Genomic DNA, 21,814 nt, shown 5'->3' with positions numbered 1-21,814 from the left:
CAAAATTATGAAGAAGGTAAGATTTATTCGCAGTCTCTTCTAACACCTTTACCCAAGGTTGTTGACTCCCTGTAGGTGGCCTCTGTTTTACGAGGGTGAGCTTTACCATGTTTACCAAAATAGTCACCAACGTTAGGAATGCACCTCATCCAAATTTTCCCTTACCTGTCTTTTGTTGAAACTTACCTGTATTGTCTTTCAAATGCTCTCTTATCTTCTGTCTGCTAGGTGACAGTGCTTAGGAATGGATGAATGAAATAAATGACTCTTTGCTAATGTAAGAACTAGCCAATATAGTAACCTTCTCAAGAATCAAAATGCCTTCACTCTACTCCACATCATTTGTCAAAGGGGAAATGCAAATGAAGACAACAATGCGATAACATACACACCTATTAGAATGACCAAAATCCAGAACACTGGTACTACCAAATGCTGGTGAGGATGTGGAGCAATAGGAACTCTCATTTGTTGTTGGTATACACTTTGAAAGATAAGTTGTCAGTTTCTTACAAAACTAAATATACTCCTACCATATGATTGAGCAATTGGGCTGCGTGATAATGTATTCAAAAAAGTTCAAAACTTACATCTTTACAAAAACCTGCCCACAGGGGCTGGAAGCAACCAAGATGTCCTTGAGTAGGTAAATAAATTTTGGTTCATCCAGACAATGAAATATTATTCAGCACTATAAAGAAATGAGCTACAAATCTCATTCCAATGGATGAAAATTAAGTGCATATTACTAAGGGGAAAAAGGCATTCTGAAAAGCTATATACCATGTGACTCAAACCCCATGACATTCTGGAAAAGGTCAAACTACGGAGACAGTAAAAGGGATCGGCAGTTTCCAGGGGCTAGTGGGAGGCAACAGGGAGAGCACAGAAGAGTTTTAGGGCGTTGAAACTACTCTGTATGATACTATAATAGTGGATACAAGTCAGTATACATTTGTCCAAACCCACAGAATGCAGAGCTCCGAGAGTGAACTCTAACGTAAGCTATGGACTTAGGTGATTGTGATGTGTCAGTGTAGGTTCATCAGTTGTATCAAATGTGCGACTCTGGTGGGAGGTGGCTGTGCAAGTGTTGGGGTAGGAAGTGTATAGGAAATCTCTGTACCCTCTGTTCCACTGTTCCATACTGCTGAGAACCAAAAAATGCTCTAAAAAAATCTATTAAAAAGTGCCCTCTCTTTAAAGGCTCTTTAGAAGTCATGCTAAGTATATCGATTTGTTCCTAAACTCTCCTAAATGCATTCCTTCTTTTCTGTTTGCATGGTTGCTGTCCTGATTTTGGCAAAAGGTTCCAAATTGGCTTTTTTGACATCTCTTCTCTCTCAGCAGCCCATCCTATAATCTGTTGCCAAATTAATCTTCTAAAACATCTCTTTTATCATGTCACTCTTTGGCTGAAATTGCCCTCCTTGACCTCCATTGTTTACATTGCCTGGATGGCAGACATAAACCTGTAAGCCACCTTTCTGCCCTTCTCCATAGAAGACATTAATAATCAATCATGCTTTGTTTCTCTAAGAGCCAGTGGCCTCAGAATTCTCAACACAGAGTTCTAATGAACCCCTGTCGATTGCTAAAAGATAGTTTTGATGAAACTTCTTTGTCACACTTGGACTACTACAAGAAATTCAGAGTGAAAGCCCACACCCAGTGAAGTCAGTGTAAGCTGATCTCACTCTGTCTTCCAGTGGATGAAGGTTTGAAATATTTCTTCTCTGCTTTAGCAAAATTCAGAACCTAACTGTCTGTTAAACATGCTCTATTCTGTCCAGACGCTGGGACGCGTTTCTGAGCTTATGTAACATGACCAAGGAAACGCAGCTTATATGTAGCAGAACTAAGATTATTACTCGCTGTCAGCAGTCTAACCGTGGGATCTTTGTACTTCATCACCACAAGTACAGCTTTCTGCCTGGGGAGGCTTTCCCCTCCCCCAAGACTGATTTGATGACTGCTTTTAGAATTTTAGTGAGTAACATAAAATATTGAAGGAAAGTGATAGATGTCAGGTGCTTCAAAGGAAGAAATGTGATTGGTTTGTTATAAGTTATCAGATGATGCTCAGAGATTGGATTGGTATTTTATCAGTAGAAATATGAAGCAATGGCAACTGACCATACAGGTATAGTAGAGAAAGGAAGAGAGAAATTGTAGACTGCAATATGGTAGTTCTAAGGAAGATACGGGGAAAGGGCTCAAAGTCTTCTAGAATAGACTGTCACAGAGGAAAAAAGGAAGAAGGAAAGATGGTAGCCTGTTTTAAGTAAGAACATGCTAAAGAAAGGGCATAATGAGAAAATAGGTAACGTGAAATGATCTTCTCCGCTTAACAGAAAAGACTGTAGTTCATACCACACATCTCCAACATTAATAAAACTGCTGTTCCCTAAACTGTGTTTGCTTTATGGCAATGGCTAAGAAGCCAGAGAGAGCTGGGGAAAGACTGGAAGCCATGAGCATTCCCTTTGGTGGGAAAGATCCTTTCCATTTTTTTTTTTGTTTTTTTTTTTTTTTTTTTTTTAGATCCTTTCAGTTTTAATCTTTAGGCATTTGAACTTTAATCTTTAGGCATTTGCATTTATGAGAGAAACTTGAGATGAACCAGCAGTTGTTGGATGAATAAGGGCTGGCTTGAACCTCCTAGTTTCATCTTACAAACCCTCAAAAGTCCTTCTATATAGGATTGGTCCTGGAAACAGATCTTACCGGGGAGGAAAAGGTGAGGACATGCTGCTTCTTCTCTGTGCCCCATAGTTTTAATTGAGCCTCAAGTGTATTTCCTTAGAAGTCAATGGCGGCTCCGTGTCCCAGAAGGGACAGGGGAAGTGTGTGAAACAAGATGAGAGGTGGGACCATTATTCCCAGAACTCTTCTGACTTCTTTTTAGACTCTGGTCAAGGATAGAGCTGTTTGTTGCAATAAAATATTCAGTATCAGGAAGTTGAAAAGGAGGTTATACTAAAAAAAGACCCCCCCAAAACAAAACAAAACAAAAACCTGTGCTAATTTTAGCTCCATTCAAAATCGAGGGGGGGAAAATCAATGTTTACAAAATTAAGATTAATGGGCTGCCAAAATTCAACTCATTAGTTAGCAACAATTTTTGTGATGAAGTTTGTGCTGGTTGGATTTAAAGAAAATTAAAACTGTATCATTGGAAATGCCTGTCCCCTTGCATTTGGCTTAACGATTATGGACTTTTCTACTAAAAGTACTGGTAGCCAAGGAGTGAGTCTAAAAATCCCTACCTAAGAGTTAGCCCACTTCACTTGATATGGAAGGGGTCTTGTTAAGATATGTTGAGTGCTGAAGATCATGGTTATTACAGCCTGAAAGCTTTTGCAGATATTGATCTGGACATTAGAATGACCCTCCTTGTGTAGATAAAATGCTCCCAGAGACCTGAAGGAAGTGTACCAGGAGAAGGCAAACACTGAGACTTCTTTTCTTAGTGACAAATAGGAAACTCTTCTTCTTCCAGGAAGTGATGTGTTGAGGTAAAGGCTAGGGAAGCCCATAGGATTGGTTTGGACTGGTTGGGTGTGCCTGTGTATAAAGGCCTTGCCTTACACACTATGTCTGTGCTGGAGGTGGGCATATGGCAGGCTGGCCTTGGGGAGGGGATAACTGGAGAAAATAATGAGAAGACTGAGCCTGTTTCTAAAGCTAAGCTGAGTTAACACAGGCAGGAATTCCTAGCTCAATGTCTGGCACACAAAATAAGGAGTAAAATGTTCATTTAGTGTTTCTATTTGTTATAGTCACATTTATTTATTTTTGTTCAACTTTTAGAGTTGCTTTATTGCTTCATCAGGGAATCTGAATTTTATCTTCTGACTGGTAATCAATGCATCAGCAAAATGATATTGTATTTCATGTAGGTCTTATGACCAACATTGGCCTGCAAGAGCTCTCTGATTTCAGAAAAGAGTGATAAATGTTTGTCTTGGAAAATTCTCTTAAGAGTTCTATGAAATGTAAATCTGGGTTTCCTTGAGTCTGATTCCTCTATCTGATACCTGGACAGAAGTTAGCAGTTATAGCAGTTGGTCTTCAAAGGAGCAAGTGGGTGAATACATTTTTTTCACAGAATCTTTATAGATGGAAGGGGCCCTCAGAATCCTCTGGCTTATTAATGTTCACATGAAGCAACCGTTTTCTCCAAAGTCAAAAAACTAGTTAATAGCAGAGAAGAGATTAGAGGCCAGCTCTTTTGATTTCTGGGCCAATATTCCTTTTCCACAAAGAAGATTAGAGATTTTTTATTTCTTGTCTAAGTCTTCTGAATAGCCTTCTGAGGCTGTGTAAACGATAAGCTGGATAAAACCTAAGTTTTCCTGAAGGGACACCTGTCCTTACAAGGTGGTGGGAGAGAGGTCAGTAGGATTGAATGTGTTTTTATTGCAGTCTCTCCAGGTCCATTTGCTGCCTGTCACAGGCTAACCCAAAAGGATGGACAGGATTAAAGGATCGATAGCTAGTCCCTTCCCAGGCCATCATATAATCGCAGGTGAGGTTTTCCTTTTACTGTAGATCAGCTACCAAGAGACTTCTCTGGGTGAAAACACATTCCCTTGAGGAGTCAGGGAAGTTGGAGAGGGCTGCTTAAGATTCCAAGGAGCAAAATGAGAGTTCTCTGAGTGGAGGCTGGCAATACTTTTGTCTTTGCCCATCCTCAGTCTGCTCACACTTCTGAGAATGCTAAATGCAAGATGCAAAAGATTATTTCCTACACTTATCCCTCAGTGTATGTTTGCACATGTTTGGGAAGAGAGAGAGTGACGCTGGTTTCATGAAATTTCTATACATTTAGCAGAGATTGGAGGGTTTAGCTGGCAAAAAGTGAAGAATACATTAATCGAATAGGGGAAAAGAATAAATAAGAACTAGTGCTAAAAATAATTTCAGGTGGTTAATCATCATAAAGCTGATAAATTTAAAAGAAGTTAAAAGTGCAGGTAAGATCCTGGGTAGCTACATTATCACAGAATCTTTGAGACCACAGTTTCCAGTCACTAGTTGTTACCAGAAGAGTTAATTAGCCCAAATTGTGGCTGCTAGTTCTTTAGCTGTCTTCAACTTGAAGTTTTTCGTTTCTTCTGTTTTTAAATAAGTTTTAAAGCTAATTATGATACACCTGGGATTCATGGCTAAAGCTAGTAGTTTCCCCCAGGGGTTACTTTTTATATACCAAAATTTAAAAAAAGGAAAAATGTCAGATGAAAAACATAATCTTTAGATTCACACACACAAAAATGGCATAACCATTTCAACTCAGCAGACCACAAGGCCAAACAAGCTCTGGCTAGCATTGAAGGCTGTGTGCTTCTGTTCAGAGAAGAGGATGCTTCCCAGATGTGTCTGGGGGACTACCTGCCTCACTCTTATTTATCATTAGTTCTAACACAGGATGTGGTGTCGCTGGCTGGTAATCTGGAAATGGCCTGTTTATTTTCACAGATCTGTAGAAGAGACTCAATAGTTGTAAAGGATGGAACGGTGCAAAGCAGCTTGGAACTCACAGCAAAGAAAACCGGCACAAAAAATTTAGATAAAACAACTTGTGACCATGGGATCTGCTCCTTGTGTCTACTGAACAGAGGTGCCGAATGGATTTTCTAGTTTCAAAGAAAAGCCAGTTCTTCCTCCCCACCTTGCAGCCCATGATTGTAGAACATCCAGACTTTTTTTTTTTTTTTTAAGGTTCAGGGTACCTTGGTATTCTTCCCAAAGCTGGGATCAGTTCTGGTGATCCTAGGTCCTCCATGGGACCTCCTGTCTGCTCTTTCCAAGATGCAAAAGATGGGTTTCCAGTTGAATACTCTTGAACACTAAAACTTGCATATTATCAACTAGTACTTTCGTCTAACAGAGTCAGGGGATGAGGAAATTTGGGAGAAATACTTTGTTTTTCCTATATTGAGGAATAAAGAAATAAGCCCCAGCACCCAAAACCCAGAGAGACATAGGATGAAGAATACTGACGGACATAGAGAGCTGAGAACTGGGGTTTGGGAGGGACAGAGCTTGTGAGAGACAGAGTCAGAACTTGGGTCTCTTTACTTCTAGTTTCATGATCTTCCCCCACACCAGGAGGTGCCACGTGGCCTTCCATGTTGCTGTGTGGTGGTCGGGAAGAAGCCCGAGGCAGAGTGGGGTGGTGGTGTGCTGTTGAAAAGCTTTGCCTTGTGTAAGCACATTCGGCTCATATACAGTTGACTTTCTCAAAGGGAGAGTTTAGGGAAGCCAGGGTGTATTTATCAGCTCTGTCTTTTCCTCCCTTGCCTTCCCGTCCCCAGAACCAGGGCATGTGGTTGCTCCCTGGCACAGGGAATGCTTGGATATGAGGGACCACCCAGGCTGCACGCCTGTGACCACTGCAGAAGCCACCACAGCAGCAACGGGGAGAATGGGCTGGCTTTGAAGTTCAGGGATGGGAGGACTGGGGCTATTTCTGGTCTGGCCTGAGGTAACTCACACTTTGTGTAACCCAGTCCCCAATATCTGCAAACAGGGAGACACCATATTTCATTGATTGCATTAAATGAAATAAAAAAAAAAAAACCTGCAAGTCACAAAAAATAATTGTTCGTGTGGGTGTGCAGCAGATCTGCCGTTGGTGGAGGTGCTGGTGGCAGAGGGTAGGGAGTTAGTCATCGGTTGTGTGCTTGTGAACATTAGACCTCTGTACTATCTGAAGGTGAGCGATTTGTTTCCCAGTCAGACACCTCAGAAATGCTGGCCAGTCTTCACATGATGCCGCAATGTGAAGCTTTCTGTATTTCCAGAAGTGAATCAGGAAATATGCCTCAAAGTATAGCTAAACAACACCGTGTGAACCTGTGGCAATTTTAATGTAATTGACGGAATCATGTTCCCACCATTTGCTAACCCTGTGACCTTGGGAAAGTTCTCACCTCCTGGCCTCAATTCCCTATCTGTAAAATGGAGCTAAGGCTACCTACTTCAGCGGGTTCTTGTGAGGATTAAATGACGTTGCATATAAAGCTCTAAACATGGTGACTACTAGCTCATATGACTAATCAAGAAATGCTGATTCTTATTATTTGATAGGCAGGTGGCTTTATTATTATATGAAGCTTTTGGTGAGAGTGGCTCTTAATATGTGGAAGTCATTGAAAGTCCAGCCAAGCTTGAGACCGACCAAAGGGATATGGTTTGGCTCCATTATCTAAGCTCTGAGCCAAGCCGTCAAAAAGGATTGAACACATATTAGAAGAAAAAATATATTAAGTGATGAGGTGGGTGTGACTGAGACCATAAAGAATCAATGCCACAATATTATTATTGGTTTGGCTCTTCGTCATCTATAAACATTGAGCCTGGTTTGAGTGGTTCAGTTTCAGACTCATTGACAGATTCTTCATTTTACTTTTAAAATCTTGGGCATATTAGGAAAAAGATTTATACATTTTTGTGCTCTATTTTAAAATGTTACTATGCATGGCTCAAACATACTTCTATATCTTTGTCTCGTATTTTGTAAAGCAACTCCAGATTTTTGATCTAATAAGCATTGTGCTTCTCAAATCAGATTCAGTTTGAGATTGAATTAGATGACAAATAATGAAGTGGTTTATTTTATCAAATTGTATCAGGAACTTAGAGAGTGGAAGCTATGCCTCTCTTCTTTCTGTTCCCAGGATCTGTGCTCCCTGAGGTTAGTGGTGACCATGAGCAAAGATGTCTTCTGTATTCATATGGGTTCTTTAAGACACATGATATTCCCATGAAAGAAATCCCAAAACATTCCTTTGGGAAGAAGCATTGTGTTTGTGTTACTTAGAACTTGAACCTATTTTAGGGCTGTGCCGTCCTCTTTGGGTCAATAAGTCAGAAGCCAGTTAGGAAAAAGAGAAGTAATAATGATCCAGACTGGGGATCCCTGGGGATCCCAAAGTGCCTGCCTTTGGCCCAGGGCATGATCCTGGAGTCCCGGGATCGAGTCCCATGTTGGGTTCCCTGCATGGAGCCTACTTCTCCCTCTGCCTGTGTTTCTGCCTCTCTCTCTCTCTCTCTCTCTCTCTGTCTCTCATGAATAAATAAATAAAATCTTAAAAAAAAATAATGATCCAGACCTTGTAGGGAACTGAGGTAGTGTCTCTGATCAATTATGCGATCTAACAGAATGGAGAGGGGAAAGAAAATGAAGGCTTAGTAGCCCACTGAGAAATTTTGGAGGAAAAAAGATATGTGAATATTTCTCTAGGACATTTATTTTTCTTTTTAATGCCTTCAGTCAAACTTCTCTAGTTTTTACTGCTTATCCTTTGCTATCCAAAGGGCTTCTCCCTTATGTCTATAAATTGATTTTTGTGAGGGCAGTATCTCACAATTTGTGAGATACGAGTATATATTTATATTCGTGTTTGTTTAGTGCCTAAGTTCATGCCTGGTATTTACTGAACTTTGTAATAACAGTGAGTATGAGAACTTTTTGACTAATTACAAATAAGTACTTTCTGAGTTATTGTGGGAATTTGTTCATACCATGCCCCTCAGTCCTTGAATTCTGGACAAACTAAAACAACTTAGGTGGTGTTCACAATTCTGTTTCCTCAACTCATGCTTCTCCACATGCTTTAAAATCATTCTTTACAAGCATAAAGCTTATCTAACCATCTTATTCCTTTTGTACGATTTACAATTTTCTTTGAAACTTTTGTTTTTATTTTTAGAGGTGATTTAACATATAAGATAACTTGTAAGTATCAGGCCAACTCATTTGTGTTGCTTCAGTTTAGAAAAATGCTAGCACCAAGTTCTCTTGCTGCCAAAGCATAGATTTCATGCTGTTCATAGTCGTTCCTACCAAGGGGACAATATGCACTCAATTGCCAACACGCCATTGGGACTCCTGACAAAGGAATTTTATTATGCCCACTTTCAGTTGGATGCAGTGAAACTCTTGCCAGGGGCACGGCAGTGGCTACTGCTCATGGCCCAGAATTGCTGTGTGGTCAGGTCAGGGCTTTTTTCTTAATACTCACTGGGTCAGACTTTCTTGTGGGTTTGTGTGTGGGAGGCAAGGCAGACACTGTGTGTCAAGGACAGGCCCTCTGCCTCTTGTGTAGGGAAATTACTGCCACATGAAGGAGGGCAGGAAGCCAGGGGCTGTCCCAAAGCATTTGCCTTTGGATAATTTGCCTCCTCTCTTGTGAACAAGAGCACTTATGCTAGGGCTCGAGAATTGTGTTCCTGGAACATGAGCTCCCTACTGCCAGCCTCTCACAAGTTGAAAGCCAGGCATCTTTGGATGCCACATTAAGTCATGTATTGTAACCAGATTGCCTGAAGGGATTCAGCTATCATCGAAAAGGTTGCCTAGAGGGCACTTGACAGGATGAGCACTGGGTTTATGCTATATGTTGGCAAATTGAACTCAAATAAAAAAAAATATATACAAAAAAAAAAAAAGGTTGCCTAACTAAGCTCTGTGTTTAAGTTTATCAATCTAACTTAGGCCTACATGTTTCCATCAAATCTAATCATCCCTTCTTGAGCATATAGAATCATTCCAGTAGGAACTGTAACTAATACTACTAATCCAGTGTGAATTGTATATGCGTTCCTGTTCAAACTGAAAATAACCCAGAAATGGCTGTTAGTGTCCTTTAAACAATGGTAAAAGTATAAATTCATGTCAAAAATACCCCATGCATGTTGTGAAGACTGACAAGATCCAAGATCTTTGATTCCACTTTCAAACTCACCAATTATTTATGTATGAAAATAATCACCTCATTGGTTGAAAATCATAACTTTTAGTTGAGAATTTAAGAGTCATCTGATGAGACTGAAAAGTATCTCTTTGGAGAAGAAATCAGGTGGGGTATCTGGGTGGCTCAGTTGGTTGAACATCTGAGTCTTGATTTTGGCTCAGGTTAGGATCTCAGCGTCATGCGGTTAAGCCCTGAACTGATTTGGATTGTGGCTTAGTGGGGAGTCTGTATGAGATTCTCTCCCTCTCTCTCTCTGTTGCTCTCCTTCTACTAGAACTCTCTCTTTCTCTCAAATAAATAAATCTTAAAAAAAAAAAAAGAAAAGAAAAGAAAAGAAATCAGGCAGTTCTCAATGTCTTTGTGACCAATGCTTCCATCTTTAGGTGATTTGATTTTTAAAGGAGCAACAATAATCAGAAAGACTGCATTACTAGAAGAATCTTGAAATTAAGAAAGAGCTATGTGGAGGATTTCTGCTGCTAGTAGAGGATAATTTCTTCTGCCTTTGCATTATTCATCTCATGTAAATTTTGATAAAGTTCATCACTGTGGTTATTATTTCATTTACCACATTTTATGTGTTTATAGCAAAATTTCCACAGTAGGATCTTTTTCTTTCCAGATTAACATAAATATGTGTATTCTTGATGGAAAAGGGAACCTTTTTAGAAGCAGGTACTTGACACACATCACCCTAGCTCACTGCATTCGGAATTTACTGCAATATGACCATCTCTACCATGAGGTCTAGAAGTGGGCTTTTTAGGCTATGATATCTATACATCATGTACTTATGCACCTACAACAATGAATACCTACTGCAAACACCAGGTAGTATACAGATGATTTAATATGCTCACAACTACCCTGTGAAATGGGAATAATAATCCTAAATTTTGTGACTGGGATTCTTGGGCTCATTGACTTCCTCAAATTTGCATGGCTACTAGAATGGAAGAGCCAGGATTCTCTCTGTGAACCAGGGTTCTCTGATGGTACAGTCTGTGTTCTTTTTACAGCCACATTCAGTACAGGGAATTCAGCCTCTTTGAAAGAAATCTTGGATTCAGAAGGGACCAAAATGAGGATATGCCTAGTTGGGATGACATTGTCTGACAGTATCCTGAAGTTGTTCCATCAACCCCCTTGGAACTCTCCTGACTGGATTGGTATCATAAATTCATTCAACATCAGCATGGGGAAGAGGCTCAAAGGTCATAACTCCCAAGAGGGCATCTAGCCTGTACTGGATGCTGCCTAGGTTCTCTGGAGGCAGGCAGTCCATTCTTTCTTGGGACTGCTCATAGGGAGTTACTCATATTCATGCAGAATAAGCTATAGAATAAGCCTAATCCATCTTCTGCATAACAGTCCTTCAGATATTTGAAGGGAATTCCAAATTTCCTCTATTTTTTGCTAAGCAGTCCCAGTGCTTTCAACTGCACTCTGTAGGATATGGTTATATTTCTTTTTTGACCTGATATTCTCTTTCCTGAGTACTGTGCAGTCTTCTAAGGTAGCATTAATAACTAAGTACAATGCATTGGGATTGATTTAACCACTGCAGATGGGAGTAGGACTGTCATCTAGGAATTTTACATTTGCCAGCCACACAACGTATTGTGATTTCATTCTAACTGAACCTCCTTCACACTATGCCCTCACTCTAAGAGCTGCAGGTCTCAATCTCCATCCAAACCCAAGAATTCTGAAATCTTGCCATAGCTTCAGGAAAGAACCCTTGGAGAAGATAGTCAAAGTGCATGTATTTATTTCCAGGAAAACAGGCAAGGAGATGGAGAGGGAATTTTTAGCATTGTGCCTGAGCATTAATAGGAATAAGGTGTGGAGTGATTGGTCAGAAGTAAATGAATAGAGATTGTATTTTCTCAAATGTCTAAGAGATATTAAGAGACAAAAAGCAGTGCTTCTTCTAACCAACTGTGATTCCTAAGTAAGGGTCAATGATTTTGCTCATCTGTTAGTTCTTGCAGTACCCTGGGACATAATTCATCATGGCCAAGATAGATTTGCTATACACAGGAGTTATCCTTCTAACCTGCCATGTCCATAGGTATGTGAGGATCTAGGATGAAGCTGAGAGAATTATATCCTGCTGATTCATACTCAGGAGGTGGGGAATATATTCTTTGTGTCTTTTAGAGCACAGGTGTGGGTATTGGCACACAATGAATTTTCTGTTTCTTTTGTGAATATGTAAGATGATAAAGAATGATTTTCAAAAGTATAAATTTAATACACAAATAGTATATTATGTTCCATTTCAATTAGTAGAATAAGCAAAAATTTGTGTAAAAATGTAACGAGATATTTATTTGTTGCATTCAGTTTAGGTATTCCTAATAGACAGCTGTAGGGATAATCAGTACTGCCTGGATCAGATTTGAATTAGTGACCTAGTTTGTAAAACCCCCTGTTTCATGTTCAAAAGCATATCACTGTATTTAAATTTCTAGTACATTTAAAGGAAAAACAAATCATATTTTCATTTTAAAGGATTGTTAATCTTATATGCATCTTTCAACAATTTAAGAATAAATGGAAGAAAAGTTTTAAAAGTGCTTTAGGACATCTGAATTTGAGATGTAAACATTTTCTCACCTACTTATATATGTGTGTGTGTGTTATAATGTGTGTGTGTGTATTTGATCTCTTCAAAGATGTGTTTACAGATGAGATAGCATAGGAAGGCATACAAGCACCTGTTTTGCATTTGCAAATTTCAACAGATATTTTATGTGAGGGTAAAATAATTGGGAATTTTTTTAATTCCCATTAAAAAAACCTGATATATCCTGAAAAAAGCCTGTAATGTTTCCGTGTCTGGACTTGCCAAAAATGCCCATATTTCCCACCTTCTCAACATAAATCAAACTCCTATATTCTGTGCACAAGCACCCATGTGCAGAAAAATTCTGAAAGAGAAAATTCGTGAAAGACACAGAACAAAGAAAGAGGAGTCCTTTAACTGTAAAGCTGTAATTTATTAAATGTCTTTAGAATTGGTGTAAGGGGCCTCTCTCTTTTTGTTCTTTTCTTGTAGGTCTCTAAGTCCACTGCTGACAGGAAAATCTTCAGTGGTTCCAGAGACAAGCTGCTGGAAATCCTGCACATTTATCTTCTAAAAGGAAGTAAACTGATTAGGATAGTGGTCCCTTCAGAAAGAACCTCCCCTAAAACTTTAAAGGACTCCAAATTAAGCCATGTCCATATCTGGGACCCTAAAGTGGCTCATAAAAGTTAGGGACCGCCTGCTTAATGTTAGGTGATTGCAAAAGCTTTAAGATTCAAAGGGGGGAGTGAAGGTGGGGAAGGTGATGGTGAATAAATTGTGAGAGCCTCCCAAATAACAGGATGTCTCTTTAATTCCAAGCCTCATGTTCTATCTCATATTGTATCTTTCAATTAAAAAAAAAAAAGGAAAATATGTCTTCTTTAAAAACTTTTTTTCTCTATTAATATTCAGTACTTAATATATGAGTACAGATCTGTCATTCATTAGATCTATGTAGATCACAACCTAATTTACAAATTCAAAAGCCTAAGTCAGATCAACTCAATTGCTCAAGGCCATGTATTCTTAAGAGTATGCACTGAACATTTCCTGTCCTTGGACTGGTGTACTAGGTGATTCTGCTTTTCTGTAAGAATTTGTGTATATTGGATTTAACACAATTTTGCTTATCAGTTGCAAACACTAACCTATACCCACTCATGTAATATAAAGTATAAAATTATGTCAATGAATCTAGAAAATTCAGGGCAAAATAGTTTAAATCATTTGGATCTTCCTAAACATTCTGATTTCTATTTAACCTGAAAAAATAGGTAATTACTCAATAGCCATGGCTCTAAAATGTATCTGACAGGTTATTTTTATTTGTTTGGTTTTCAGAAATCATATCCATGCTTTCTACCCTCTGTAGTTTTTAGCAAAATGAATCAAAGCCACTCTGTACCCAAAGATAACACCAGTGTTGTCTTTTTTTTTCTTCTTAAACATTGCAGGGCTTTACCTCAAGTGCTATGCAGTAAATTTACAGGGAAAGAAAAATTTTATTAAATTATAACTGAGAGGAGCTGATTTTTTTTACATAGCAAACAAAAAATTCCTTCATGAAAGGCTATAAAACCCATATTATTTACCAGAGAGACCTTTCCTGTCTCCCAGGTAAACACTTACAGTGTGTAGACTTGTGTAAATACATATTTAGGAGTGGCTAAATATGGCGAGGTATTTTTAAAGGCGTATTTACAAAGCTGAATACATATATTGGCATTTTGGTATGTGTAAGTTGTGTATGCTGCTCTGCTGTCTATTCAAAATTCTAGCAGGACTCTGGTAGATACACCTTGGATATAGGGACTGAGTTTCAGAACATTCATCTTTAATCAAAATTACTAAGGACAGGTCCTTAGATCATTTCAAAAGGGTGAAAATTTTCAACTAATGGAGTTCAGGTCTTTCTTGCCAGTTTGACTTGAGGAAAATTGTTTCAGAAATGCAGGCATCATTTGCGGAAGCAGATCTCCTTTCTGAATATCTTTGTGCATAAAATAACTATCATTTCACATTCAGCTCAGAATATTACCAAATACTTAAAGCTACAGGTCCATATGATGGATGGGTCAACCATGAAATTTTAGTGAAGGGGAAAAATGTCATTAAGATATTTTAAAAATACTTTAAACACATTATTTTTAAAATACCTTAAACATATTATTTTTAAAATGCTTTAAAACACATGAAAATGTAAGTGACAAAATCTGCTTGTTGCTAATTAAATGGCAGGGAGCTTCCTGTGATAATATAGTGAAATTCCATCTAGAGGACTCCCGATGTCCATATTGCTTCTTTGCTTCTCGGGAAGCATGTCTGTGAGGAAAAGAATGTGATGGCAACAGAGATTGTAGATACATGAAAGAACATTACCTCTGCTTCTGCTGTCTGCAGCACCTCAGAATGAATAAGGATCCCATTTATGTAAAAGCTTTTTTAAGATAGACAAGTTGAGAGTCCAAATAACTCCAGAGCTTGGGCTCTCTCAGGGGCCTTTGGCTAAGGAGTCTAAACAATGCTTCTGTTTCATTTCTAATGCAGCACACAGCTATTTCTAAATGCTCTCAATATCCTGCAATGGAATAATTGAAAATCTTATTATGGTAAACCATATGGGGACAAAGATTATTCAATCAGTGAAATGATTTCTCCAATAAAATTTGCACTGGGCTGAGTTTTTTAACTTTGCAAAAATACACATCATATGTACATATTTTTCCCAAGGTACCAACACCACAGATTTTGGTTAAACCTGCTGGGATCTCAAACTTTAGATTTAAAAAGAAAAGAGAGAAAGAGAGAGAGAGAGAAAGAAAGAAAGAAAGTTTATTTTTAAAATAATATGACAGTATTATAAGGCCTCTGGAATGGAGGAGCTTCGAATACACGTGCTGACACAATTTTAGCTTTAACTGTGAATGGGTTCTCTCTATTCATATTACTTATAGACCGGTGTTTTAGACTTGGAAAACAAGCTTTTTCTGGCAAAAGACAACCCTCGTTTCAGAATTTTAAAAAATATATAAGCAGGCACAAACACCTTTGCATTACAATTTTTTTTATTAGTTTTACCCCATCCTTAATATTATTCTGTGGCTAAGTATCTCATTTCCATGTAAACTTCCATTAGGAACACAAATTGCTGACACCACATCTACTGACAGAAATGCCACAACATAAATTATGCCAAGAAAATGCTGCTTTGGGTGGGGGGCATGGCAGGGGGAACTAAGCTAGATAAAAAGCCACTGTGCTACTGCCCGGCCTGCAACCCTGTCCCGCTGACCACTGATAAAATTTATCACAGGGCCACATACGGGAAGGCAGCTTAAAGAAGAGACATCTGTGGTAAAACGTGTAACAGCAAAACAGCTAATGGAGCATTATTACTTTATTGGAAAGCAATATCTCTGGGTGCTTCACTTTTCTAGCTTTAGCAAGTCTATGAATTGTTCTTCTATATGCAGAAGAGCTGATATGGAAAAAAAAAAAAAAGGTTATTAGAACTCTGAATGATGGCAATAGGCATTTCCAGGACTCACCAGTTCGCCACTCTGCCCAGTACACTTACCCAGCAAAGGTGTGAAGGAGTTCCACCAAAGTTAAAAACCACTCGGAATTTTCATTCTTAAAGGAATGCAGATCTGTAATGCTAATGGTCTCTTTGTAAAGAACCAGTGTTGTAAATTCCTAGCTAATGGTTTATCTTAATTCAGTCCTGGCATTAGTAGAAGATAGAAACTTCCAGATTCCGCTAGTAGAAAGAGTCTCATTTACCAAGAGATTTAATAACTTTGTCTTTGGGTGGGTCTTATTCTTTTGGGGTTTAAAAGAGTGAGACTGGCATGCAGTGGACAGTCACAACTGGATGGCTAGAATGGTTACAGAACAAAATGATTAGGTAGTGTGTTGCTTTAAACGCCAGTGAAGACAGCATTTCAAAGCCCAATTGTGTCACCTGTTGCTGGAAAGAGGGAGAGTGACGTCACCAAGATGGAGACCTAGATTGTCCCTGACTCCATGCCTCCTCACAAGAACAGGTAACAACTATTTGTGAACCAGGCACTACTGAGAGAATCCTAGCAGTTGGGGGTGAGGCTGAAGACCCCCTTCATCACAGAGAGCCAGACACACTGCATTAGAAAGGTAAGAGAAGCAGCTACCCAGCGACTGCATTGCTCCTCCGGCAGGTGGGTGCGGCACCAGGCTGAGAGGCCTCACCTGAGCCTCCAGTAGGAAAATGACTAGCATAGCCGAGGATTTTGTTATCATCTCTGTTGCTCATCAGCTGTCTTAAAACATACGTAATTGGATATGCAAGGAGCCACATATTTTGCCCCTCCTACGCAAGATGCCCCTCCACCTCTGAGCTTCGACCATTCCTACGTGTTCTTTGAGGAAGTCAGGGATTTTGGACAGACTGCCTTCAGTTAATGTAAGAGAAACTGCATTGCTACCTAATGGGGGGGGGGGAGGTCCTATTATGCTAAATGTGATAATAACTGCAGAGCACATTGGTAATAGAGCAAAGTTTTCATCTTTACTGTCAACCTCAAGCAGGGAGCCTCATCAATCTCTTTTCCCCCCTTTTTGTCAATTGTTAATGCCATGTTTATATAACCCCTTTAGGTAACTGCTTATGTACCTAGACTCTACAGTTTCCTGGGTTAATATTTCATGTTTACTACCTGCAGTTTAAAGCAGTACTTTATTTTATTTTTCCTAAATACATCTCATTCAAGCTGTAAGGGAAATTATTTTAATATCTAAATCACCAGGATTTGGTGAATAATAATAGCTACTGTTTATTGAATGCCTAATACATGCTAGGTACTGTTTAGGAGCTTTCTATGTATTAACTCATTTAGTTCTCAAAAAACTCTTAAGGAAATAATGATTATTTTCTTCATTTTATGAAAATGGAATTTGAGGTTTAGAGAAGTTGGTACTTTATTCCAGCTCCCATAGCTGGTAGATTCATTCACTGGAATATAGTATTTTGGGTATTATCTGTAGATGAGTTTTTTTTCCAAATTACAGACTTATGGACAGTATAAAACAGGCTATTTTACTTTTTCATGGATGCAGTAAATAGCATATAGTATTATGCATAAGAGTGTGTGGAGGTACTGGCTGTTTTTTACTTTTAACAGAGGGTCATCCAGAAAGTCCCTTAACCTCTTTGGGCCTAAAGTGCCTCAGGTATGAAAAATAATCCCTTAACAGAATGAAGACAGAGGGATGATCATTTGGTCTTTATAGATTCCTTATGGGTTTTAAGATGTTGCTGACAAAATGACAAAGAATAACAGTCATGGATACAGAGCCAAGCTACCCCAAATCTACCTATCTCTGACATTGGTCTTGTTACTACAGTCAACAATATAATGTAGTTGGTTGAAAAAAACAGCTACTTTATATAAATTGACAAAGCAACCTAGAAGAAAAGGGAAACAGGTAATGAACCTACAAAGAACACCCATTAGATGGCATTAGCAACAGCTGACTCTGTAGTCTTAGTCCATGTGCTCACCAAGTGTCTTTGAGAGCCTCTGTTTAGAAAATGGAAGAAGAAATTGATGATGGAACATTTAGCTTCTGGAGCCAAAATGGATTATTAATTGTTTTTAATGAGTGAGGAATGTAGACTTCAGGGTCCCTGATTTCTAGTTGCATATATTGTTTCTGGAAAAAAAAGAAGAGACCCCATGCCAACTTTTATTGCAAAAAACTAAAGCTAATTTAGGATACTGAAGAAAGGTTCTGATAGATAAGATTGATGGTTATTACTGAGAAAGCAAAAAAAATTGCTCCTTCACTAACATAAGAGGGAGATGAGACTAGGAGGCAAGAGAGCTAGATAGCAATTCCTCATTTATCAAGAACTAACATGGAAACTTGTTTTTTCCAATTCTCCTGTTTATTGTGTTCTTTTATCTTTTATTTTTTGTTTTATTTTAAAGATTTTATTTATTTGAGAGAGAGAGAGAGCCAGAGTGAGAGCACAAGTGAAGGGGAGGAACAGAGGCAGAAGCAGACTCCCCACTAAACAGGGAGCCTGAATCAGGGCTTGATCCCAGGACTCTGAGATCATGACTCGAGCCAAAGGAAGACGCTTAGCCAACTGAGCCACCCAGATGCCCTCTATTGTGTTCTTTTGTGTTCCTCCATAGCTTGGCCTGACACCCAGGACTTCAGTCTTTTATCAGCCAGAAAAGAAAGGGAATTGGGAATAGAGTGGAAACAAATATTTTCAGCGAGGATTCCTGATTCTAGAATGAAAATGGTGTAGGAGGTCATTTTTTAACTGGTCCTAGTAATAACCCTTGGAATAAAGGAAGGGCAGTACAAGTAGATTTTTTTTTCCTTTCCTTTCCTTTTCTTTTCTTTTTTTTTTTTTTTTACAAGTAGATTTTCTATATGTTGTGGATAGTGAGAGTTCATATAAGGCAGATATCTAGTGGGTCATTATGTTTGAATCTAATGGTAATTGTCTGAATCAAAGGATTTATGTACAGATCCCACAGGATCATAAAACCACAGTGACAATTATGAATATTTTACATTTAAGAGGGGACAGGTTGGGACAAATAGGAAGGAGGAGAGAAGCGGTTAAAAATAATGAAGAAAGTATTAAAAAACGTTTAGTAGTAGAAAAATAAAAAGAAATCACAGAGGTGTTTTCCTAGTTATTATGTTAGCACTTTTCTATTACTTCATGGCTTGCTTTCTTTCTTTAGACTAAATCTTGTGAGTATCCCAGTTACACTACATTCTGGAAATAGAAAGCAGGAAAGCCTCCTTTTCTCCCAGCCTCCCTCCCACACTTTTAATATTCTGTGAATTTGACCCATTTATCACCTGGAAGGTATGGTTTCTTATTGGGAAACTTACAGGATCTTATGTAAGCAAGCCGCAGTCAGCACAGGGGAGCCCTCACATCATCAGTCTCACTCTTCCTTTAATTTGGGAAAGATAACCTTTGAAAATCAGGTGTCTAATGCTAAAATAAGGCCTGTGGCCAAGCGCAGGGCTACAGCTTCTAAGGTGTGTCTTGTCAGCGGAGGAGGGCACTGTAACCTCTTTCTGAGGTGATGGGGTAGGCTTCGTATTTAGTAGAATGGTGCCTCAGAAATCTCAGGGTTCTAGGGACATTGTAACCCCATTTTGACATGGCCAAAATAACAGAATATTGGGAACAAACCTATTTTCCAAAATTTTGGCTCATCTAAGTATTATTATGCCTTTTGCAGTTAAAAACAAACCATTGTCTTTCCCGATTTCATGTTAGCTGTGTTCAGCATCTCTTCAATTCTTCGTATGGTGAGGGGAGAATAGAGTGTCTTCGGCTAGTCAGTCTAGCAATAAAGTTCATGGGACTGTCAGTGGGAAATTCAATTATGGAAAATAGGCAGTTGTGACCAAAGAAAAATCTTGAGGCAACTGTAGACCCTATTGGTTTTCTTTTCTGGATATGAATTTTTTTTTTTTTTAATGAAGAGACAGAAAACAGACTACCAAATTGAATATTGTAATTGAATGATGGTTTCCTAAACTTTCCAAGCTGCTAGCCTATCATAATTTTAATAATTTTACTTAAGTATCTTTTTCACTTTTTTTTTTTTTTTTTTTTTACTCCAGAGATCGCTCTGTTTCTAAATCTGGTTTAAAAAGAGATTTTCTAATTAAAATTATGCTCTCTCTCATACCGTGTTAAAACTTACTTGTACTAGAGTAGTAAATCCTGCAAATAGCAAATACTTTAATGTGGTTTCTCATCCAACAATGGTTTATAATAAGGTACTAGAGGATGATAAATGTGGCTATGCAATATTCCCCAAATATTTGGAAATGAAAATTTTGGAGGAATTTCTTCGCTTCCACACGAATCAGTGGTATTTTACCCATACTAAGAAATTTCAACTTTGTGACAGTTTATCATTTAAATAATTTCCTATGGTGGAGCAAATTGACCAACAGATTCTGGCTTCCTAAAGATGTTTCTGGAAGGACAGCACTCTAAACAATGTGTATATGTAATAGGTACTTCATAAAGATATACTAACAATTTAAAACTCATTGTTCGAGATTCTATTTTGGTGGATCCATTGGGAGAACTTTGTTGGAATGATTCTTGGAGTAGCTCCAGGCAGAGTTATACTTGTTTTATGTTTAAGGAGCAATGATAGTGTACTATTTTCAAAACTCATGGATATGGTACATTAGAAATTATTTTTTCCTCTTGTTATAACTGCCATTTGAACACATTGGATTTTTAAAAGAATTTCTCCACAAGCCATTTGTTATCTCAAGACTCAGTCTGCAATTTGGGTAGTATTCACCACATAGCTTGAACCTGATAAGCAGAGACAATCTGCCCAGACAAAACTATCTTTGAAGATCAGTGATATTGCTAGAAAGAGTTATCTGCACTTCCAATCTATATTCCTTCACCTCCCACTCAAGTCCTCAACCAATTTCAATTTCTGGCTCTACAACTTACTAGATGTGTAACCTTGGAAGGATTGTCTTTGTGTCTCCATTTTCTCATCTTGAAAAAGCATAATAGTACCTACCCCATGATGTTGTTGCAATAACTGAATGACATGCAAAGACATACGTATGTGCATGTGTGTATACACATATTTGTATTTTTATATATGCTAATAGTCTATCTTCTATGTCACCAGCCTCTACAAGAGTAGGCACCTCTAAATCCTTGCCTTGCTTGACTTCTTTCTTTCTCTATTTTTTTTTTTTTTTTTGCCTTGCTTGACTTCTCAACCATATTAGACACTGTTGAGCACTCCCTCTTTCTCCTCTCACTCTTTTCATTTTCATCAAGTTTTCTCTGTAATCTCTTCTACATTCCTTTTTGAGTGGTCCTTTTCTTTTCATTCCCTAAATGTTAGACTTTATCAGGGCTCAGCTTTTGTCACTTAGCTCTTCTTGTTCTAGCTATTACCTTTGGCCAATCTTACTTGGCTCTAGGATTTGAATTATCATGGGACATATAATATTTGGACCTTTTCATATTTGTTGAAAACTGGACTTGTCATCGTCTCTCACTTCTCTCCTGTACCCTCCAACCTATTAAATGGTACCATCCTTTCCACAGTTGCTCATTAAACCTGAGGATTAGGTTTGTTTCTTTCGTTCCTCCCCCTGATCACCACATGCAATATGAGGTCTTTTATATTTTTCATCTTAAATATTTCCTTAATCTTATTTTATCTCATCTGTCCCTACTCTAATTTGCCTCTTGCCTGACCTACAACACTGTTAAGGGTTGGTCTCCCTACCTCTAGTCCTGTCTTCAATTCTCTACATAGAAGATAGCAGATGATTCTGCAAAACCAAACTATGTTCTTCTCCAACTAGAAAATACTCAATTTCCTTGACATGCTGTATAAGGCCATGTTTTGAACTGGCCTTGCTTATCTTTCCAATTTTCACACCTCCATAGAAT

At 38.4% G+C, this 21,814-nt stretch overlaps 1 long non-coding RNA gene across 3 annotated transcripts in view; it reads left to right on the top strand.

Moving 5' to 3' along the window:
- Positions 1-13,210, top strand: part of LOC102153687 — a 144,618-nt gene extending 131,408 nt beyond the window's left edge. For all 3 annotated transcript variants that reach the window (XR_005356737.1, XR_005356736.1, XR_005356738.1), the window contains one exon: positions 12,829-13,210. This is a non-coding gene — a long non-coding RNA (uncharacterized LOC102153687). The remainder of the gene's footprint in view (positions 1-12,828) is intronic.
- The last annotated feature ends 8,604 nt before the right edge of the window (positions 13,211-21,814 follow it).

This window comes from Canis lupus, chromosome 3 (assembly GCF_011100685.1).
Source record: "Canis lupus familiaris isolate Mischka breed German Shepherd chromosome 3, alternate assembly UU_Cfam_GSD_1.0, whole genome shotgun sequence".
In the NCBI taxonomy this organism is placed as follows: domain Eukaryota; kingdom Metazoa; phylum Chordata; class Mammalia; order Carnivora; family Canidae; genus Canis; species Canis lupus.
Note: the sequence above shows the minus strand (reverse complement) of the source record. Positions and strands in the feature narration are given on the sequence as shown.